This window comes from Lissotriton vulgaris, chromosome 4_1 (assembly GCF_964263255.1).
Source record: "Lissotriton vulgaris chromosome 4_1, aLisVul1.2, whole genome shotgun sequence".
Taxonomy (NCBI): Eukaryota; Metazoa; Chordata; class Amphibia; order Caudata; family Salamandridae; genus Lissotriton; species Lissotriton vulgaris.
The window spans coordinates 1,257,597,672-1,257,622,498 of NC_141691.1; positions in this window are offsets into that span (position 1 = coordinate 1,257,597,672).

Genomic DNA, 24,827 nt, shown 5'->3' on the forward strand with positions numbered 1-24,827 from the left:
TGAGATGGTGTAGGCTGAGGGAAAGAGGGTGCAGGCAGGGGGTGAAATGGTGCAGGTGGAGGGGAGATGGTGCGGACAGAGGGAGAGATGGTGCAGGCAGAGGGTACATGGTGCAGGCAGAGGGTGAGTTGGTCCATCCGGTAAGTTGTGAGGGGGTGACACCATGAGTTGCCTGCACCAGGTGACACCAACCCTAGTGACGCCACTGGCACTAGAAAGGTATAGGCTCAAGTGATGACTGCTAATAAGGAGAGTATGAAGCTTGTGACACTCTCCTTTTAAAAATCTCTCACCAGATACTGTGTGACTATGAAGAACCAAAATATAGAAGTTAAACTGTCAAAAGAGAGCAGGAAAATATACAGAAAATGTCAAGAGAAAGCTCCTTAATTACTAAAATGCAACTGAAAATTAACTGAAATGAGGAATTGTGGCAAGGAAATGGGGGAACCATTGCAGCCTCTGACAAAAAGGAGGGGACCTAAGTAATAGAATCACTTTACACTTTCTCAAGCTTATTAAATTGATAGAAAATGGGCAATTGGGTCCATACCTGGTATATCTGTTATTTTCTAAATAAAAATGTGAACAACTCTCCTATTCCAGCTACCTGCTCAGTGTCCCTGTTATGAACCACAACAAAGATAGAAATAGAGGTGAGGTGTGGATTCTCAAAAGCAAAACTCCACCCCTCTAAAGTAATGGAACTAAAAATGAACCTGATAGACGGCCCTTCAGGCAAATATAGAAATCAGTCCTCAGAACGAGACTCTGTCTGAACAGGAGGAAGAGGGAGTAGATCTGAACAAACAATAGGCGGGAAGATGAAGAGGAATATGAACTGTGAAACAAATTCAGAGCAGCAGAAAAAATACTGGAGAAATAAAAACCTATCCTTAAGAAGGACCTCAACGGGAGGACCCTGCATTCACAAAGATTGCCCTTCTCAAATTTTCAACTCAGAGGCTCCACATCTAGAAGTCCTTAAGGAAAAAGTAGATAAAAGGGGGATCAAAGAAAAAGACAGAGGGTGAATCCCACACCCTAGATTGCTAATCGGATGACAAAGCTTGTTGGTACTCATGCTGATGCAGACTGCATTCCTATCAGCAGAGTTATAATCAAATGAAAAGGGGACTAGGGAACAGGATTTTCAGAAAGTCCTTGAGTTATTGAAAAAGTCAAAGCATGCTATGAGTGCAAGCTCACAAAGTTCATTTCTGATATTATTTTATGTATAACATGTTCAATTGCTTCTCAATCCAGAACAAAATTAAAGTTAGGGACAAAGGGGACGCAAGTTAGAGAACAGATTAGACATACTCCAACCTCATCAGATCTATCTTCTGAGTCAAATTCATATAAGAAACTGAGTGCATCTAATGAGTCAGAACATCACTCGATCCGATTGTGAATCATCTTCACTAAAGTTGGGGCTAAAGTGAAGAAGAGAAATGGCAGTTGACTGTAAGGAGCCAAATGTTGTACAAGTTCTCAAAAGACTTTCCTAATCTTTTTCAGAAAATAGGGTTAGAGCCATTGAAGATATGGCTGGATCCCTTCAAGTTTTATATTCTAGAAAGATTGAGACTGTTGCGGCTTTGAGAAAGCTTCAGCAGAGGAATAGACACCTACAGAATCCTGCTTGGATTAACCTATGGTTCATGTGGATCCCAGAGTATGCTGATGAAAATGCTTCGAATTATGTATTCCTGGGTAATTAGATTAAAGATACAATAGTTCATGATTCTTCCAGATCTGAGCATGATCTGAATTTGCACGACCCTCTTAATCCCATTTCTAAATCCTAATAATGTGGGACCTCCCACACAGTAATTGACTCCTGTTAAGAATATAGGATAAATCAACATGTTCTGGAAAAAGGATGGGTGTCACTATTTAATTAAGCCCTTGCAAGTTATTGTATTTGAATGTTTTAGCGCTTACAATTATAGACCAGGCAAAGAGAGCAACATATGTTAAGCTTGCTTATGAAATGTAAGGCTGTAGTCAAAAGGGGACAAATTGTCAAGCAATCTAAATTGAATGCACGTTGGGAGGGAACTTCGACATTTTTTAGGGAGTTTCAGAGATACAAGCTGCAAACAACACATGTAGCTGTAAAAGAATGACATGCATCTTAGGATAATACATTTCAGGGAACTTTTCCAAATATTAATACGGATATGTAATGATCAGATCAGTATTTTGGTGTTAGTAGAATTTTGGAATGTTAGGTAGTGGTTTACAGAGCTAGGAACTGGCAGTAGGAAGGAAAGAGCCTTCATTAAAAAAACATATTAGTGGTATTCAAGGATATGAAGTGGGGTAGAAAATTCTAGTGAGACCATAGCCAGACCTTCCCTTTGGATGGAATGCCTCAGAGCACCTTATTACAAAAATGGGGCGGGAGGCTCCTACCCACATTCCGGAAAGCAAAGAAATGCCTAGTAGGGGATAGAAAGAAGGGTGGTGGCAAAAAGCAAAGGGTAAAACTGATAAAATAGAGGAGGAGATAAATGGCATAAATTTAAAGAAAGTAGTGAGTAAGGACTGTGTGATCACATAGACAAATAAGAATACATTAAAACTAAAGTGAAAAATGTGAATCATTAGATTACAAATTATAACCAGAATATTTTCACGAATCTTTTGAATCTGTCCAAGGCTGGTGTGGTTTTCCTGCATGAGATGTACCTTACAGTCAAAATAAAAAAAACTGTTGTGAAAATATCAATGGGTGTGAGAGGCTGCCATGACGTGGTCATTGTCAATGAGGATGGCTTCCATTTTCTATGGATAAGAAGCTTTAGGAACTTACTATTGGTTCACACTATGACCAGATAGTGGATGATCCACACCCACCTGGAGATGTAATAATTGCACTGACACATTTCCCATCTTTAATAAGTTTGGGTGGAGACTTTACTGTCAAACTGTGGGAAGATAATAGGGTAGAAGGAGTGGCTAGATGCCCCATAAGAGAAAGTATTAATAAGCTACAAAGCTAAGGGAGGACTTTTAAAAATAGAACCAGGATAGAATGGCTAGACCAGCACATATATCTTCAGCAGTCCTTGATGGAGACCATGGTGAAGCATGCTTGGCTAAAAGCTAAAGTCTCTAGTAAAGAATGAAAGCAGTGATTCTAGGGCGCTTGCCTCATCCAAAGGTACCTCACAAAGATCAGCATCCTCTTTGAGTCGGCAAGCCGACATGCAAGAACCACAGCTTTCTTGCCACATCTATCTTAGATCTACAATAGCGTAAAATGGTGCATTAATAAATCCATAGAAAGTGTAGTCAGATAAAGACTACCAAACCAATAGTGTTGGCCCATAAGACTGGTGGGTTCCTTCTGATATCACTTTCGGCACAACCAGTGTCAAATCCAGTGCTCCTGGATTTGTCAGCAGCGTTCGACACTGTTGATCATACCATCCTACTCGAACGTGTCGAGCACGCCGGCATCCGGGGGTTACCACTGCAATGGATTACCTCCTTTCTCCAGGATCGTACTCAGGCAGTTTCCCTTCCTCCCTTCTCGTCTATGAGAAATCCCCTTACTTGTGGAGTCCCGCAAGGCTCCTCTCTCTCACCACTCCTCTTCAACCTCTATATCCGCCCCCTCATCTCGGAGCTTCATCAAAAATCTGTCACCATCTTCAACTACGCTGATGACCTCCAGCTCATCTTTAACATTGATCCTTCCCCATCCTCCATCCACAACGTCCACTCTGTCATGAATTTCATCAGCTCCTGGATGAATCTTAATCAGCTCAAACTCAATCCCGACAAGACTGAGTTAGTTCTTACTGGTGCCCCTGACAACCCCTGGAAATCCTCTTTTTGGCCACTTTCACTCGGACTTCCCCCTTCCCCAGTTGACTCAGTTAAGAGTCTTGGCATCACCATCTCCAAGGACCTTTCCATGAAGGCGGAAGTTAACTCAGTCGTCTCTACCTGCTTTTACCATCTGCGCCGCATCCGCAAAATCAGCAGACTCCTCTCCCGAGAAGCTCTGGTGCAGGTCACCCTGGGACTTGTCATGTCTCGCATCGACTATGCGAACTCCCTATATGTGGGCATACCTGCATATCAATTACAACGTCTCCAACTCATCCAGAATCAGGCAGCCAGGTTGATCTATGGCCTGCCAAGATCTAGCCACACTAAGCCCCTCCTTAAGAGCCTTCATTGGCTTCCTGTTACCCAGCGCGGCCTTTTTAAACTTGGCTGCCTGATTCACAAAGCCCTTTCCTTTCAGGGGCCCGCTTTCATTTCCTCCCTTCTACACTGATATGTTCCCCAATGTGTCCTTCGCTCCTCAAACTCCAACCTTCTTGCCCCTTGTTCTTTCAGGCATAAGATATATGGAGGCCTGAGATTTTCCACCCAGGCCCCTCTCCTCTGGAACTCCCTTCCCCCTGCACTCCGCCTTCTCCCCTCCTACGTTCATTTCAGAAAATCATTAAAAACTTGGTTTTTCTCGTCTGCTCAAAACTAGTCCGCCCCATGATGTGCCGCTCAGCCCTTCCACCCCAGCGCAAAGAAACCGTAGGTGAACGTGCGTTCAACAAATCCCATTTATCATATCATATCATATCATTAGAAGGTTTATCCTATGTGAGAACCATTGCTGAAAATGAACAGGTGTATGCCCAGTTAGACAGGGACATCTCTAGGGGAGGAACCATACATTTGAGGGGCTCTGTACTCATATTACACCATGCATTTACCTTTATAAAAAGCAGTCTTAAGCTTTTTCTTGAGATTCTGCTAATGCTAGGTAGCAACATATACCATGGTTTACATTTCCCCAGTATATCTGTTTCCTCGTTTAGAAACTGCAGCTTGGATGTGAAACCAATAGGGGCCACAAAATGTTTGCCCCCTGGCTCCACAGCTCCACAAAAGCATCTGACATTGCTGCATTTCGAGCACTGCTAACAGCATAATTTCTAAAACGTTACTGAGAAACTGCAGGAAGAAAATTAGTTATCATTTCCTGGCATCTAACTGGTGACAGATGGAAGAGGAGCAGATGAGCCTCCATGTCAAAATGAATGCCTAAAATTCCTAGAATACTTTGCAGTTTGACTAGTTTGAAATCTTACTCCACTTACACCAAATGTTCACGCATACTCAGCTTTTTGATAGAATGTTACAAATAAGCACAAAGCGAGTAGATCTCATTAGTGCACTGCTTGACAGGGACGGATTTTTAATCGCTGTTCTCTTTTTCTCTGTGTACGGCAGTTTGAACTGTTTCTTCCTTACAAATGTTGGCACTCAAAGAGGTGCTCAAAACAGTCTACCGTCCTTATCATTCCCAAGCCCTCACACAGGTTTCAAAGAGAATAGAGAAAACCCCAGCTGATTTATTCCCTGTCTTCCTCAATTCCATGCCCAACAAATCTAATCCATGGGGTAGGAGGACCTCACCACGATGAAACTGTACAAGACTACAACATCCAGAATGCTTTAGGCTATCACACAAAAGTCCTGGACTAGAAGCAGTGCTTGCAATAACCTGAAGGGAGGTGGTCACCTTCACCTTGAAGACATACATTGTCATGGTACAAACATGTGGAGTCAAATATAGTACATCTATACTTACCTGTACATACTTACCTTCACAATATTTTACAGTCCATATTCTTGCTTTGACATTTTTGTAGCATGATATTTCAATCTTGACATTGGGGCTGTAAAACAATATAGCTTGTGTATTAAAAGGGATGTTCTGCATCAGCATCAGAGTTCCTGGCCAGGAACCGCAGAGTTTGGGGGCAGTGGAAGAGAAATGGTGGAGTGGAGAGACAATAAGAAGGGGAATTCTTCTTATGCATGCATAGGCTGTATGTATGTTGTTGTATCGCACGACACACATTTCTGTGAGTTTTGGCCATGCTGAGCTCACCTTGGGGATGAGTCTACTCACTTTCACTGATCATTGTGATGTGGTACACCAGTCTCTTATGTTTGCTTAGGGACCAGCAATGGAACCCTGAGATGCACAATCGACAGTTGTGGTCTCTTTGCTTCTGTAACCTGAACATTCCTACTGAAAGAAAGGAGGACATGTATCAAGAAAGCACTATTCAAGTGGAACATTTCCTCCCTGAAGCTCTACAACCAATGACCAACTTCCAAGAGCTTCCTGAGCCACATCATGGTAAGAATGTGTCCAATCATATCAAGTTCACCATTCTTTCTCACCACTTAGTGATTATGGGGCCTATCCACAATGGTACGTCTAGCCTGAAACTTAAGTTTAGGACTGAATTCCCATCAGTTATGCTTGCCAGGAAAGCATAAAGAGATTCCTGGCAGACTTAAGCCCTTTTATGTTGGCAGAGCTCTGAAACATAAGTGCTTAAATCTCTGCACCCACAAATCCCACTAAAGTGATGGGAATAAATTAAAGGCGTTCCTAGGAGTTCCAAGGTGTTGTTAGGCTTGGAGGTTTGTGAACGTCCAAAAACAAGTATATTTCTGGGCATTCAGAAACTACTACAATTACCTTTTTCGCCATAGAAAAGGTCAGAGATCTACTTCATCCAAGTGCTGGAGTAAAAATTTTCAGGGTGGAAAGGGTAATGTGTCCCCCCCAAACCTGTTCAGGGTGTACAGAAAGGGAGTTCTCCATTTGCACAGGACAATCTTTTCCTCCTACATGGAGTTCTCTGCCAGACAGAACCTTGTGCAGAAAGAATAAATTACAACATGAAAATCATGTAATTTCCTAGGAAATTCTCAGGGAACCTTGCACCAGGTACAGTTTTGCATGTGAACTCCTTGAAAAGTTCAAAAATTCCTATAAGTAGCAAAACTACACTAAACCAAAAGGAAATGGTGAGTCAGCCACGACACCACCAACATAACTATCTACATGCTGCACTCAGATTCTAACACCAGCAAATAAGAGGCACAAAGAAAAAGGCACTAGTAGACCGCTTTGAATTAAGCTCCAACAGCTGCAAGGACTTCTTCTCGATCATCAAGGATTTCACCTCCCTTCAGCCACTTTCAGCAAAATCGCTGCCTCCTAACAACTGTGTGACAACCTATCCCAGAATCACAAACATCTACAGTAACTTCACCAATCAACCCAACCCCAGAGAACTCATCTCTACCCTACCCACCACCAACCAAGTCGGCCACCTGACCGAATGGACAACATTCACCAGAAACAACAAAGCTGCAAACATGTGGGCACGCCTGGGCCAAGCACAGGCTTGTTTGTGCCCGTCTGCGACCGACCGAGGCTGGGCTGGGCCTACTCCCTTGGTCCTCTGCTTTTTTGGTCCTTGTGGTGGATGCAGACACTCCCAGGTAACTGGCTTCTCATTTGGGGAAGGCATGGTTGGTTGCCTGGGCGCCATGCGATCAGTAGTGTCTGGTGGGGGCACTCATCGTGAGCACTGGGCACTTGATCATTGCAGGAAGTTTAGTTCCTGTTGCGCCTTTTGAGATTTGGATATTTGAATATTTGGAGGTTCTTGCGAACTAGGGCGCGATGGGAAAGAGGAAAGAAGCCCACATGAGTTCTCCAGATGGCAGGAAACACTCAACCATTGGCTCTTTTCTGACAAAAGCAGTTGGGGCCATTTCAAAAGAAATAGATGGGGCTCGGAGGAGGATTTTGTTGGATTTGTTTGGCCCCATTGTCCTTCTGAATGATGAACTCACAGATATGGCCAATCAAAAATCCCTGGATGGCACCCCAGAGGTAGTTCTGAGATTAAAGAGGCCACTAGCCCTAGCCCCAGCAACTCTACTCATGGATCTAACATCAAGAGCAAGGTGACTTCTGCTTTTGTTCAGAGAGTGGACTCAGGGGGTGGGGTCACCAATACCTAAAAGGTTGCAGCGAACTAACAAGAATACAGAGACTGTCAAGAAAGGCGAATGAACCGTAAATATTGGCTAAGGGGTGTAGAAGAGCTTTGGGCTCCTTTAAAACAAAAAATTACTGAATTATTGACTGATTTATTGACCACATTTTTTAACGATCTAACTAAAGTAATGTTGGAGTCTAGAGCTATATTAGGCAGAGTTGAAAATACCAAAATACCATGGCTTTGATTAACCCAATATCTCCTACCATTACCTCACAGCAACAGACAGTGTAAATTGGTATCCCCCCTTAGTTACCCTGAGTACTAACAAGCCATTTACCTCTAATTTAAGGACAGTAGGAGCCATGAATAATGAGACTGAGCATTTGGTACCCGGCTCTAATCACTTAACAGGCTGCCGTGTTGTTCGGCCCTGACCTATCAGCGCTCCTCTTAGCAGCACAGGGAAGGATTACAGAAAGTTTATCTGCCGTTAATAGCCTGACCTACCAGTAATTGATCTGACCCCAGGGTGCTGTCCCTATACTGTAGTTTTGGTAGGGGTGCCAAGTCTTGGATCTCAAAGGGACAAATCAGCTGTCCAATCGATCAACAATGTAACACACTGGTTATTTAAACATGCAACATTTAAAACGGAAGACCATAGGTATATCTTGATAGCCAAGAGGGTATTGTGGTTAGGACGGTCGAGAAAAGCATTCGAGGGCGATAGTGTCATAGTTACATTCAGATTCCCCGATTTGGCATGAAATGTTTTGCAACAGATCTCCCAGACCCTCAATTTCGAATCTCGTATTAAGGCATTACCTCTGGGTTTCTTTCATAGGCCCTCCTACAACAACACTACTACCAGCAATCACCCTTCAACCCAGGCGGGAGCCCTTTCCTCCCTCAGGGGAATTTAGTCAATGCCCAATCCCTATGCGCCCCTGAGGGACCTTAATGACCCAACCTGACTGCATGAGTGCGAGGGGAATAGCAAAGCCGCTGTTGTGCCCGGGGAATCACGGTCGCAGAGATTGGTAATTAGGGAGAAGCAATTGGGTGTAAATGCAGGCCATCACTGTAGTTCTATAAAGAGTTTGGAAGCAAGTAGTATGGGGTCTAGCAGCCCAAAGTTAGGATCTATTATGCCACTTTTTAAATATAACCAGTGTAGAGTTGGAATGTAATGATAATTCCCTGGAATGTGGCAGGTTTAACCACGACATTTGTGGACATCAGGTGGCTCCAATTTATTAGATCTTATAACATTATTTGCCTTCAGGAGACATGGGAGATTGAAAATATTTTTTTTCTTGAGGGTTACAAAACCTTCTGTCTGGCAGATGGCTCAAGAATGGGAAGAGCAAGGGGTGGTCTAATTATTTTTATAGACCTCAGGATCTGTGGATTCATGAAGTATTTGAATTGAGACTTCAACATTGAACATGGTCAGGTATTAGTGATTGGTAAAACATTTCGTTTTACCTTAATTAATTTTTATAACGTGAAACGGAAGACTTATGGGCCCTCAAGCCTTGTAGAGTTAAGTGGTCGCCTTGAGTCGATGCAGGGGGAAGGTTTTCCACAGGCACATCCAATTTTAGTAGGAGATTTTAATTACCATGTATGCACTGACTTAGCACTGAATACGCAAGATTGGTCAACATGTGCGATTAGAGACGGATTGCTCATGGAGCAGTCTCTAGACGGCCAGGAACTGAATGCTCTCCTATACACTCATGGTCTAATATATACCCTAGATTTGGGTTGCATTGCGCTGATTTTCCTTTGCTGCCGACCCATAAAGGCAGGGATTCCGCAACAATTATTGATTCTGTTTTTGTTTCTTTACTCTTGAAGTGGTTTGTATTCTCTTTTAATATCCAACACAGTCCTTTTGGTGATCACAATCCTTTGAATCTGGTGCTTGAAGTGCCGGAGAACCAGACTGCGCCTCATAGGGTGAATGCGGGCCCCTTTCCGCAAATAACCTAGGGAGGCATCTGAGGTGGTCACAGCTGGATATCACTGTTTTTAACTACGCTCTTTTTAGCTTCAGACAACAGGAGTTCTTAAACTATTTAGACTTATTAGCCTCAGGAAAATAAACCATATGCAGATTCATTGCTTATTGCACAATCAGTTGCCAGTTATTCACAGTCCCGGTAGCCTCTGCTTGTGCTGATTCTCCGAGATGGTTTGATAGTGAGTGCTCCTGGGCTTTGTGACAACTTAAGGTAGCCGTGAAACAGATCCTATGAAACAGAGCCTGGGTGGCAACTTGTCGCTGTAATTATAAGGGGGCTATCAAGGACCGGAAGCGCTTGCTACAGAAACAAGTATGGGAGGAGTTGACAGAAGCCTGTAAAAAAAAGGACTGTACCCATTTTTGGAGGATTATTAATATCTCCTGTTTCTCAGACCTAGTTAAGCCAGGACTAGGTCAAAACATCACCGCAGAACAATGGAAGGGCCACTTTGAGGGAGTGTAAAATTACGGTGATAGCGAGGGACCCACTAAGGACTCAAGCCCGCCCTCTAGTGCCGGATCTATCACCTTTACTCTTGACGAGGTTAAGCTGGTCATTAAGGGTTTGTCGCAAAATAAGGCTCCTGGCCTAATGGGATCCCTCCAGACCTTTTTCGCGACAATATAGATGTCTGGGCCCCAGTCTTAACTAGAGTTTTCAACACCACAGTTAGGGCAGTAATGCCCCCCTCGTGGTCTACGACCACAATTGTCCTGATTTTTAAGAAAGGGGACAGGGACAACCCTCACTGTTACCACTCAAAATCTCTCTTTGATGCCACTGTTAAAGTCCTTGGTCGAGTTTTTCTAAATAGGTTCTCTGATTGGGCTGATACTAATCAAAATATTTTGGAGGCACAATATGGGTTTCGCATATGTAGGTCAATGACAGATCAGTGCCTAAACCTCTATTTTTTAATCTCAAAATAGATACAATAGCTAAACCTGGAGCTCTCTTTTTGGTTTTATGGATCTTACTGCGGCAATCAACTGGGTGAACAGCTGCAAACTGTTGTCCCTGCTTGGCGACCTTACAGTTGACCCTGCGATCATAAATGTTTTAATGACCCTACATCTGAATACCAATGCTGTAGTCAGATACAACCCGGATGATGGGTTCTAGTCTTTTCTTATTTAGGCATTTTATTTGATGAGGAACTCAATTTTAAACATTTGGAGGAAGAGAAGACACTCAACATGAAAAAGTCAATGGTAGCAATTGCAAATTATGTCCACAGACTAGACACATGGTTGCCGGGGGTAATTTTAAAGCTGTATAATTCTTTCTGCATCTCTAAGGCTCTATATGGAAGTGAGATATGGAACTACTTAGTGGCCAACAAACTTCAAACCACAGAAAATAAATATTTTAGAAGAATCTTGAAAGTGCCCTAGGGTACTCCTTCGTATTCAGTATATGAAGAATTAGGAATGAGGAGCGTGGCTATCCGGCCATGATGGCGGTCGACAGAGCTCCGGAGCCTCCCGGGGAAGTCACCCTGCTGACGGGAGCCTACGGGCGCCTGACCCTGATCGGGAGAGTGGGACGTGGTGCTGACGCCTCTGTGCCTGCCTGGGGTAACCCTGCTGGACCCAAGGCGGGTCCTGTGCGACTGTGGCGGCGTGGGGCCTACTGTGGAGCCCTGTGGGAACTGGATTGTGTGCGGAGGCTGGGACTCGCGAGACCGCCCCCTGGAGGACGACGAGCGGCGCCTCTGACGCGGAGCTGCCCCCATATCCTGCCCTGAGGCGGACACGAGCGGAGCTGTGCCTGCCCGCTGCACTGGTTGGATTAGAGCTTGGAAAAGAGATTTGCGGGACGGAGAGGGGACACGCGGGGTGCCCGACTCGGGCGTAGATCTGAGCCTGGACTGCGCTGGCGGCTGCCGTCCCGTGTCCGCCTGAGCACGACAGGCCTTGCGAGATCCTTCTGGGAGTTGGCGTGGGAACGGGCCGAAACGCTCTGTCACCGGCGCTGTGAGTGTGGCGCCTATCCTGCATTTGGGACTAGCGACGCGGCGGAGTATTGCTGGGTTGGGCCCCCCCGTGGATACACCGCAGGTCGTGTGCTGGTAAATGGCCGGCGCCCGCATTGAATAACTGTACACTGTTTGCACCCGGGAGCTTGAGGGTGATTGCCTTAGAAGGCTGAGAGACCGCTTGGAGACAAGTTGACTGCGATGCAGGCTGGAGGGGCCCAGAGCGGCACTGCAGGGGCCTCATAGCCTCTGACCTTGGCCGGAACCTGGCAAGACTAGGGCTGGATTAATATATTATCGGACTGGGAGGCTAGAGAGAAGCGACCCGAGACTCGAGAGGCGGATTGCCCCAACACTCGATTAGCCAGCCGCATGGTGTGGGACCTGATTACATGTGCTGTTTGCTGGACTGAGTTATCCCCCCTTTCCCCCCTTCTCCGCAATTGCTGGCACCCTGCTCTCCACAATCTGGAAGCTGGACTACAACTACGTTGCTTGGAGGTGTGTGGGACACCCTTGTGGTTCGGCCTTGACGTCAGGCGAGGCTCCCTGAAAAGAGGATTTTTCTTTCCCCCTCCCCCCCTGATCCCCCTCCATTCCTGCATCCCGCCCGGACTGCTTCTGCCTATCTCCCCCCTCTACCCCTAAGTACCGCTTCCGGGGGGGCCCGACCGTCCACACCTCAGCACGGGGCCGATTGTGGACCGGGCCCCGTGTTGGACAGCCCCGGATATCCTCTGGTGAGCATTGAGGAATCTTGGCATTATGGGCCACATGGGGGCAAGAGTACCGGAGAGTCTGGGCAGCTCTGACACTTCCCCGCACCACGCCAAGCGCTGCGGATGGCCGCATTCCACCTGGGACCGCCGCGACTGCCCTCCCGGGAGAGTGGCCCCCAGACAAACTGGACCTGATTCTCAAAGAAATTAGGGTCTCTAGATCAGCGGTGGAGCTACAACTGGGTGCTCTCACTACCAGCCTGACCCTCCTGAAAGAGGATCACAGCAAGTTAGCAGACAAAGGGAAAGATCAGAGCCTCACTCTCGCGGATCTCACACCGATGGTGGCGGAACACTCCTCCTCATTGCAGCAACTTCAACAACAAGTCACCACATTCCTGGAACGGATGGAGGATGCGGAGGGGAGAAACCGGCGCAATAATATACGCGTCATAGGCCTGCCGGACGCTGCGAGGGACCTCGTGCAGCAGACTTCATGGAACTATGGTTCCGGGAAAATGTAACGCCTGAAGGGCTCTCATTGTACTTCTGTGTGGAGCGGGCACACAGGATTCCGACCGGCCAGCCCAAACCGGGTCTACCACCCCGTCCGTTGATAGTAAAGATCCTCAATTATCAGGATAGAGACACTCTGTTGCAGAAGGCTCGCGAGAAATCCCTAATCCAATATGAGAACCACCGGGTGTCCTTATATCCAGATTATACAACAATGGTTCAGAGGCAGCGTTCTTCATATCAAGCGGTAAAGAAAAACGACAGAAGGCCCAGCTCAAGTACGCGCTCCTCTTTTCCGCCCGACTGAAGGTTATCCACCAGGAAAAAACGCACTTCTTTGAAAGTCCCTCCGATTTTGAAGAGTGATTGGAGGTGATGTGCATAGGGGGGAGCCAGGCTTCTACTCAAGCATTGAAGAGAAGAGACCAGGAAGGAGCGATTGCGATGGCTGGTGCCTTCAGAGAAGACACAAATAAAATTGTGACGGGCTCAGACGATAGCATGTTACATTCAGACTCTGATCATAGCGCAATTTTGTCCCCCACCATCACATCTCGCGCAGCTGATGATATGCTGGATAACTGACTGTAGTCGCTGGACGGCTCAGAACAAGAACATAGGGTTGTGGCTCCTGGTATCCTTCATGATATGTTGTAATGATATTGTTATAACTATTTGACCTGATGACTATACGGCCGAGATGTTGGGGGTTAGGTTTCCTGAGTAGAATATCGGGGGTTAGAATTCAGGGTCAACCCCCTTAGTTGTCAGCACTTACAGAGATCCTCGGTGATACCTGGTCCTCCCAGGACTACCCACCGAGCTGAAATTGCCATATCACTCCCTTAACAATAATATCTTCTGATATTTTTTACCCGGGATGGAGTACCGTTGAGCCATCTGTATTTGGCGTTTGGCAGGACTATGACACCGCTAGTGACTGGCCACCTCCCTTTTGGCGTACGCACAGCAATTTGGTCTTGTATATTTGACACTCCATTGTTGGGCCCAGCACAGTTCTTATGCTGTGCCAAGTTTAGTTTTGGTTTTAGGGTACAGGGTCTCCTGGTCGATTTCAACAGGGTGTTTTACAGGGGGAGAGGCGACACATACTACCTGGGTAGATGGTGAATACGGCTGTGACTGAAGGGTCCTACAATTTTCTTACTTGGAACGTGAGAGGGCTGGGTGCGATTCAAAAACGCCACCGAATTCATTTGTTTCTCCTTAGATACCACACACATGTCGCGTTCCTTCGAGAATCCCACCTCACAGATTCGGAATCGTAGAAGATGCAGAAGAAATGTAGAGGTCACATTTACTCTACAACTTATTTGACCTTTTCCAAAGGAGCGACTATTTGGGTCCGTCGCGGGACACCATTTGTAGAGCTTGTGCGCCGGGTGGACGATCAGGGAAGATACATTTTGGTGAAGGGCACTCTGGATGGGACCTTGATAGTCCTAGGAAGCATATGCACTCCAAATTACGAACAAGACAGGTTTTTACACAAATTAGGTATTGCACTGGCAGAGAGGGTTGGGATCCCCTGAGTGCTGGGGGGGATTGGAATGCAGTCTTAGATTCAGGCCTGGACGGTTCACACCCTCCTCTTCAGGCCTCCGGGGCAACCAAGTTGACTAACCTTTTTGTTTCCTGGGTGGATGGCTGGACATTGTCGGATACATGGTGAGGTCTATATCCTACTCATAAGGAATATTCCTTCTATTCCCCCTTGCACAACCTTCACACTACGATTGACCGGTTCTTGTGTTCCAGATCTATAGTTACTAGAGTAGGGAGCTCGGAATACTTAGCCAAGACCTTTTCCGACCGTAGGCCCCTGACGCTCACACTCCTCTGGGGTAGAATACCAGCCCCGGTAGCCACCTGGAGACTCAACCCGCTTCTTCTAGAGGACACCCCCTTTCGCACATCACTGTCTAATACTATCACTGACTATTTAAGGTAAAACTGGAATTCATGCTCCTCGAACCTGATTGAATGGGATGCCATGAAGGTAGTTGTCAGAGGGGCAGCGATAGGGCAATTAGTGGGGGCCAGACAAGAGGTACATCGGAAACTGTGAGGCAGAGAACCGATTGAAGGTACTGGAACAGGAGGCAGCTCTTGATCCTGCGAAGAGCAGAGAGCTGCAAATAGCTTATATTGATCTTGCACGGTTGTTAGAAACGTTACGGACAATAGATTATTGGGAATACCTACACCGACAACACACCAAAGCTGCTAAATCGGGCACACTACTTGCCCGACTAGTACGGGACCAACCGGACCCACCGACCATAACTCAGATTCACACCCTGACAGGCACCCTGGTCCACACACAAGTGGAGATTAACGTGGCGTTCCACGATCATCTTCGAGCACTCAAAGCGCCCTTCTTACCAGATGACTTTATACAGATTGCAGAGTTTTTGCAAGGTCTCCCCTTCCCGGTTCTGACGGCTGATACACAGAAGGCCAACGATGGCCCTATTACCCAGCACGAGATACGTGCAGCGATCAAGAGCCTCAACCGTAATAAAACACCTGGCATGGACGGACTCCCAGTGGAGTTTTACCTAATCTACTCGGACATCCTAGTGCCAGTACTGGAGACGGTCTACAGAGTAGCATTTGAGGAGGGTCACTTGCCGGAATCCACTATGCAGGCACTGGTTAAATCTGTACCTAAGCCTGGTCGTGACGAACTAGACATGGCTAATTATAGACCTCTCTCTTAGGTCTCCACCGTATATAAGATCCTTAGTAAAGCTCTGGCCAATCGCATACAATTCCACCTTCCGACACTCATACACCAAGATCAATGTGGTTTCCTTCCAGGGCGTAGCCCGTCACTGAATACGCGTAGATTTGTGGTAAATTTTAATTACCTATACGGAATTTATGCGGTAAAGTTCAATAAGAATAACTCAGTCATAATAAGAAGGCAGAATCCGTGGTATCTGAGGTTTAAAAGGGGTTTTATTCCTTAAAAAGGAATTGGTTCGAACCAGGTAGCATGACTCATCGCCACGAGGGTTCAGAGTAGGAATTGCAATGGACATGTACAATGGTTTATTAACAGGAAATCATATATATAGTCATTTCATACAGTAACATTGAATGCAGAAGGCGTAACAGCTGAGAGAAACGAGATAAGACAGAAATACGTAACAGAAGGCGTGCACTAGGGCGTACACGGAGGTGTGTGCAAGAAACGTCACATAAAGGTGTCATAAGTGGGTGGATCCCTAGAAGGATCCTGCAGAGTCAGCAAAAACATGCGGCAGAGATGCGCGCGCAGCAGCATGACGTATGATTGACGTGCAACTGGAGGGTGAAGGGGACTTGACATTTAGCCCTACATGTGGAGACAGAAGTCTGGAGTGTCAGAACAACCTAATCCCAAATCATATCTAGTATCTTGTGTTTGAGGAACTGTATTATCTGGAAGGAAAGGTCTCTCGGGCAGAGGCTATTCTATACTGACTGCTAGTGCGTGCATATGCGACTACGTGTCTACATGAGATGTGAGGGCCATGGGCCTACCATGGTAACGGAAGCTATGAATTACTTGCATGGAGACAGTGAGGCTGGGCCCTTTGCTCTGCAGCTGGGAAGGATGTTTACCTAAACTACTAGACAGGAATGTATTTTTCGAGGAGCGGAGCAGATAACTTGAAGGCTGAATTTAGTCTTGGCAGGCAAGGCTGGCCGAGCCTGGCACAGCTCGCCGCACAGGGAGTAAGTCAAGGGTCAGGAAGCAGCAGGCTGCGGCTTTCAGAGGCAGAAGGCAGAAAGAGGCTCGATGGCAGAAATCAGGGCCTAACTCGCCAGAGCTAGAAATCATGAAAGTGCACCACATAAAGACGTTGGCAAGGCACACTTAGGAACGGAATATCTGACCCATTCATGGTGGATCTGAAAGAGGACATGTTAACGTTGGACGCAAATGTATTTGCGTCTTCATAGCTGGAAGAGGAGGGAACATACATGTACTTGAAGCACGTACATGGAGCCGGTGGGGTCTACGATAGGGGACACAACTGACCATAAAAATTTATATTACCTCATTCCCTCCTTGTCCCCTACGGACCCTTCATGATATATCAATCCTCATAAATCTATCAATCTGTTCATGTAACATCATTTGCTCTTCTTTCTTCTTACGGCGTTTTGAATGAGGACTTGAATGAGGAATACATGATGTGGCGCACAAGCCGCAAATTGCTGGCCCACATTGCAGACATAGGCAACAACTGAATACTATGAGAAGGCCAATACCTAGGAAGGATAGGACTTTCCATCCCCAGGCTGACAATGTGGTCCAGAACCAACCGGACCAAGTCCAGGTGCCTGGATTCTGGTGTATCAGACTTGCAATCTTATGAAGGCGGGTTATGGCTCTATATACTGATGGCGCGTTTTCTGGAATGAAAACACAGCAGCTTGACCCGATGACCTTACAGGCTCCGCCCCTATCGGCCAGGATGACGTCAAGGACGAGACGATTTTGAAGAACAACAATCCGCATAGCAGACTGCTCCTCTGTTAAGTTACCTAGAGCGGAAGTAGTTTTATTCACTACAGCTTCAAGGGTTCTAGTTAATTTTCGTATCAATTTACTATTAAAGACAGCACCTAAGTAGGGGAAAAAACCTTTATTGAAGTCTGTATATTGTTCCCATGCCGTTTCAGTATAGTCGACAATCGAGAGATCTCTCTGTGGTCTATTGTGTACTAGATGGGTGTTTCTATGATAATCAGGAGGGGCTAGAAAAACAGGTGGCAGAAGGAATGCAATGTAACAGGTGCCATCCCAATCTAGAGGTAAGCGTATATATGCGGTATGACCACAAATGAAGTAGGAATGACGTGAAGCTTTGAAGGTAGACTTGCCCTTATCACTGAATTCGATCACAGTAGTACATCTACTATGACCCAGGTGTACTGAACCATTCTTTCTAACACATAATTCACCTTTGACTGGAAGTACGGACATGGCGGGCAAGACTGGTTCTGTTTCGGATTCAACACTGAGAATCATGAGGTTAAGTGTAAAGTTACCTAATCCATATACTTCATTTTCTAGATCAGTTCCTGTCCTTTTGGGGAGACCCTCCTTGTCAGGGAAACATACTTTATGCAAAACAGTGTTCAGGTTTCCCCATACCCAGTTACCCTGGTAAACTACGGAATCTGAATTCAAGGAATTAATCAAACTAAACCATGCACCACAGGACCCATTATGTGTGAACGGGTACGGAAAAAGAGGCAGAACTCCTTTGTATTTCTGATAGGGAGGGAGTCGGCCACATATCCAACAATTAGTAGCATTGCTGGTCTGATGGGAATGATGTAACATACTAATGAATGTATTGTTGCGCAGCTCAAGTCTGTAAGATAGTTCATGCGGAGGCAGTTCACTAAAAGAATGCTCAGCAGTGACGTTGAAGGAAGAATTTGCACGCTTGAAAATAGGATAGTATATGTGTAGAAGCACACTTGCAGCAATAATCATAAGGCTCAGAAACAACATAATCAATAAAGTCACAATGCAGTGGCTGCGAAGAGATTTGCAATATTCACGTTTCTTGAGCTGTTTCTGTCTATCTCTCTCTCTGTTGGGGTCTAGGGGATACATGTCAGAAAACACGTCTAACCGATTCACCTAGGGGAGGACTTAAACAATTAAACTGTCTGACTTGCTAGACCTCAATTTTTCTTTATACTCCTGCTGTGGAGTTTTCTCTATCATGGGAAGTTTAGAGTCACTAGAATCTGGACAGTCCTTAGAGGGGGAGGGTGAGTCAGTCTCTGGCAATGCATGAAATTTTTTTCACATGACTCGAGTGGAGCCACCCTTTGCGGCCCTCGACCTTGATTGCAGTCCTCGTCGTGAGAAGTACCAACTTCGGCGCTTGCCAGCGGGGCTCCAGCGGACTTTTCCTGTCGAAATTTCTCACAAGTACGATGTCTCCTGGAACAACGTCATGCGGTTTCACCTCGGTGTTGTCGGGAAAGGCTGCAGCTACCTGTGAACGACATGATTGTAGTGCAGACATCAAGGAGGCAAGGTAATCTGTCAACATATTACAATCGACATCAGTAATTTTTCTGGGCAAAGGCGTCCCCCACATATTCGGTGGCCTTCCGAAGACCACCTCGTACGGGGATAGCCCTGTTCTGGAGTGTGCGATCATTCTCATATAAAAAAGGGCGACCGGCAAAGCTACGATCCAGTCGACACCCTTCTCCCTACAGATTTTTGCAAGACGAGTTTTCAGGGTCTGATTGTGTCTCTCTACGAGACCTGCTGCTTCAGGATGTCGGACACAGTGGAACTTCCATTGGTAGCCTAGCAGGAGTGATACCTGCTTCATAAGCTCGGACGAGAATGGCTGACCGTTGTCTGAGTATACGATACGGGGCAAACCATATCGAGGGAAGAATTCACGGACCAGCTGCTTGGCAGTGGTCGGAGCAGTATAATCTGGGACTGGATATGCTTCTGTCCAACGGGAGAGTGCACATACAACTACGAGGACATATTTGAAACCTCGACAACGTTCCATCTGAATATAATCCATCTGGAGGACTTCAAAAGGGTGATCGGGAGGATGAAAACCACCTTGCTCTACGGGAACGCCTTTACCTGGGTTGAACTGACAACAAATCATGCAAGTACGCACTTTCTGTTTGGCTGCTGCTCGTAAGTGTTTATTGAACCAGAGGTGTTGAATACTGTCTAACATGGCTTTTTCTCCTAAATGTGCTGGACTGTGTACGGTATTAATGATAACTTGAACCATAGAGTCGGGGAGAAACCATGTGGATTTTCCCTTCGTCATCCATCCCTGTTCTGTCTGGATCCCTCCTAGTTCAGTCCATTTCTTGATTTCGTCTGGTGTAGCATGTGTCTGTATGTCAATTACATCTAGGGCGGGATCCTTAACTGTCATGCAATGTGTCGGTGTCGCGACTATTGTCTTTGTCAGGTCAGTGGCGTGAATCTGATTCTTAGCTGTATGTTTTGCGGTTCGGTCTGCCAGGTCATTACCCTGGGAAATAGTATCTGTAACCTTTGTATGTGCCTTGCACTTCATGATGGATATTGCTGTAGGCAGATGTATTGCATCTAACAGAGTTTGAATGAGGGGACCGTGTTGAATTTTGGCACCGTGAGAAGTCAAAAAACCTCTCTCTCGCCAGAGGACACCGAAGTCGTGTACAACTCCGAATGCATAACGGGAATCTGTGTATATGTTAACTCTCTTGTCCTTAGCTTGAATACAGGCTTGTGTCAAAGCGATGAGCTCTGCTGCTTGTGCTGACAGGATGTCAATACAATTTGTTTCTATGACTTCAGTTTCTGTTGTGACTGCGTAGGCGGCCACTAATTCTCCTGTACTTGTTCTCATGCATGAACCATCCACGTAAAGTGTCAGGTCTGGATCTGGTAATGGAGTGTCTGTCAAGTCTTGTCTGGGTTTCGTCGTGATAGTAATGACTTCAATGCAATCATGTGCCATTGGGTCTGTTTCAGTTAATGGCAAAAGTGTAGCAGGATTCAATGTATTACAACGTCTAATTTCTATGTGTGGCTGAAATAATGTCAATTCATAACCTGTCAATCTTGCTATAGTCAAGTGTTGAGTCTGTGTTCGATTTAAAAGAACTTCCACGGAGTGTGGAACTTGTACTGTCAATGGATGTCCTAACACTATTGAATCACTTTGTCTGATTGCTAGAGCTGTTGCTGCAACTGATTTCAAGCACGCAGGCAAAGCCTGGGCTACTGGATCCAATGTACTAGAAAAGTAAGCACACGGTTTGTGTGAACCTGCTTGATCCTGCGTGAGTACCGACAATGCAGTACCTTCACGTTCTGTGACAAAAAGTGTAAAAGGCTTACTGTAGCATGGTGTCGCTAAAACTGGTGCTTGACATAAGGCTTTCTTTAAGTCATCAAAAGCTTGTGTATGTTCCTGAGTCCAAGGGAGGACAGTCGAAGACGCTGCCTCCTGAGTTGTTAACTGAATGAGTGGCTTTGCTAGAAATGCATACTGAGGGATCCATTGTCTGCAGTAAGAAGTGAGGCCTATAAAAGCCCGCACCTCCTTTTGTGTCCTGGGTGGTAACATACCGGCAATTAACTGGATGCGATCGGGCGTTAGCTGTCTCCCCCATTTGGACAGCAAGTGGCCTAAGTAAACAACTTGCTGAACACAGAATTGCAGCTTCGAAGGGGATACCTTGTGCCCCTTGTCAGCCAGGAAGTGTAAAACCGTCAGTGACGCTAGTTCACATTCAGGTTCGCTTCGGGCGGTGATCAGTAGATCGTCGACATACTGGAGTAAGGCAGTGTTTTCAGGCATGTGAATACAGTCGAGTTGTCTTTTCAATGCTTGGCTATAGATGCTGGGGCTTTCTGTGAATCCTTGAGGTGCGCGTGCAAATTTGAAGCTTCGTCCATTTAAACAGAATCCGAAAAGGTATTGGCTTTCCGGATCAATAGGGACACTAAAGAAGGCGTTCTTCAGGTCAATAACAGTAAAGAACGTTGCTTCAGAATCAATAGCTGTCAATAGAGATGAGATATCTGGGACCACAGGGTACTGCGGTACAATGCATTTATTCAATTCGCGCAAATCAATAACTAATCGGTAAACTGGTGGTGCATTGGGATCTGTACGTTTAAGAATTGGAATGATAGGGGAATTACATAAATTCGAGTTGGTTTCTACAACCACTCCTTGTGCAATGAGCTCTTCAACGATTTTCAGTAAAGCCACTACAGCATCGGGGGGTAATTTGTATTGTCGAATTCGTGGTAAAACAACACCTGGCTTGAGTGTGACACGATACGGTGTAATGTGCATACAACCTACATCAGTGGGGCCTTGCGCCCATAAATGTGCAGGTACATTCTGTAATCGGGGGTCAATATCTCTCAACACATAGTGACCTTTAAAGTCACGTAGAAACAACCGTACTCCTTCCGGAGAACAGCAAATAACAGCTCCTAGAGCTTTCAGAGTCTTGATACCTAACAAGTTTTCTGGACATGACTTTGTGAGCAGTAAATCTGTAGTACGTGTTAAGGGACCAACTGCAAGGGGAAGTGGTTGCGATACTTCATTAATAATAGGCTTGCCTGAAAAACCAAGGGAAACATTCTGTGAGCCTGAGAGGGGTGCCCCTGGGACCTCGTCGTGACTTATCGTTGTTCGGCTTGCCCCTGTATCAATTAAAAACTTTCTGTCTTTCCCTAATACTTGACTGTGTACATAAGGACCCTCTTGATCTACAGGAACCTCAATAAGAGGCAAGCCAACTTCCCTCTCTAGGCTGTTTCATGTGTATCATTGATAATCGGGATAATCAGTCTGGGCATACTGGTACATCTGTTGTGATGCGTGTTGAGTTGCAGCAATCGGTTGGGGCTGTGGCACCGCTACTGTCTGTACTGTCTGTTGTGAGGCTTGCATAGGCTGGATATTCTGTGGTACTTGTTGTTGGACCTGGTCCTGTCTAGGAGGACGCGGTCTCTCTTTAGTTTTTCCAGTAAGTATATTATGTTTCAAAACTGCACAATCGTTTATATAATGACCTGGCTGTTTACAATAGTTGCATGTCCCTTTAACAGGAGCTGTTGTATTATTAGACTGTGTCGTGCCCTTTTTCTGACCGTCAGCTGGAACTGACTGAGCAACTAACATTTTCATTTTCGTGTCTTTCATGCGTCTCTGTTCGTGTTCATGTTCTTCTCTAATTCTATTCTGGTGATACTGTAACATTTGTAACATTTGTGAGGGCGTATTCGCTTGCCATGTGCTCTCGACTTTCTGTACACGATTCTTAACTTGGGGCAGGGAATTCTCGACTAGCTTTGTTACGAAAAGATGTGGATATGACTCGCTACTTGCTTTCAGGCCACTATTAATACCAAAACATTTCTCAAATCGGGAATAAAAATCGCTAGTGTCTTCATCGGGTTTCTGTTTACAGGCTGAGATTGCATCCCAGTCCTCCTTTTTAGTTGCTAATAAACGTGGCAATACTTGCACTAACAATCCTGGTAATGCTTTAGATTTGTCCCCAAGCCCTGTTCCTGGGGTTCGAGTCTTTTCTTCGTCTTCTAGTGCAGCCCAATCAATCTTTTGTTCTCCTACCTCCCAATCTTTTTCCTTGAGTTTCTCGTAAATACCGGCAGGCATTAACACTTTTAATATTTTCATAATGTCGGGATAGGTATAATCCCCCATGAGTAACATGTCTTTGATTTCGCGGTGGAAACCTGCTGGGTCTTTATCGTGACTGGGCACTAATTTCTTCATTTCTAACAGTTCCATTTTTGTGATGGGCGTGTACACAAACACGCGTCTAAGGGTATTATCAGCATTCTGGACTGGATGCACTTCTCGCAAGGGGTTCTGTCTGTCTATGTAATACATTTTTCTTTCTACAGGTGGAGCTGGAACAAACCGTGTATTCAGAAAAGTATTATACCTGTGCCGATGTTCTAGAATTACTTTAATCAAGTCGGTACCTAGATCTCTCCATCGTGGCGAGAGTAGTTCTATTAAAATATCAGGTAAGGGACCTGGATCAGAATGTTGGCCTTTGAATAATGTAATGAGATGCTGAACCATATATATACCAGCTAATTTCTGTTCATCAGGGGAGAGGTTTAAAAAGGTCTGCGCTAAACCATCATCACTATATTTATCAGGATCGTCAGTCCATTGTACGGCTGACCTGGCCAGTTCTTGTTCATCCATGGAATTGAGTACATGGTACCCCATGCGTTCTTGAAGTATTCTATCGGTAGCCTGGAATAGATGTTCGGGGGTCTTTGGATTTGACATGGCAGTTTGAAAGATTCTTTTACTTTCCGGACGTACCGGACGCATTGAATTATTATAGGGTCTTCCCTTACCTACATATGCTATCATTTCTCTAACTGGTAATTGTGATTGTCCTGTTGCCGTTTCTGGCTGTTCCTCCTCCTCCGAAAATTCATTCTTATCGGAATCTATTTCTGGTGCTGACTGTCTTCTTTCGTGTATCAGTTCTACTGCCTTCCGGATCCTTCGATACATATTTTCTATGCTACTCTGTTTATCATGTTTTCCATCAGCTATATTCTGACCCCATTTATTGAGTGCTTTCATTTCTTCCTGGTCTACACCAGGCCTATCTTGTTCTCTTATTAGGCAGTTTATGAAAAACCGTAATATCTTGCCTTGAGTGTCAACTTTCTGGTAAGCCATGGCCTCACCAATACTTTCAGGGCCTTCCCCCGTTTGAACAAAATGATATATTCTGTCTAGATGATCAACCATTCCTGGTAGTAACAATAAAAAGTTTGTAACTCGTCGTAATCGTACTGATGCGAGCATCATTCTGTCGTCTTTACCGGGTACTGGATCATATCTACAGTCTGTGAGACGTTCTTTAAATATGTCATAATCGGCTGATTGAGGTGTACGTTGTTGCGCTAAATCCCTATAAGTCAATCGGTGTGCTGGTGGCGGTGTTTGAAAACCTGTCGCACCTCCCGAGGTGCCAGGACCAAAAGGGTTTAATGGGTGAATGATCGGAAGAATAGGTGCAGGAAGGGTTGGGGGAACAGGTGCAGGGGGTGGAACGGGAGAAGGAGTTCGTTGCGGAGGTGGGAGTAGATGATTTCGGGGTGGAGTACCATCAGCGGGTAGTGGTTGAGCAC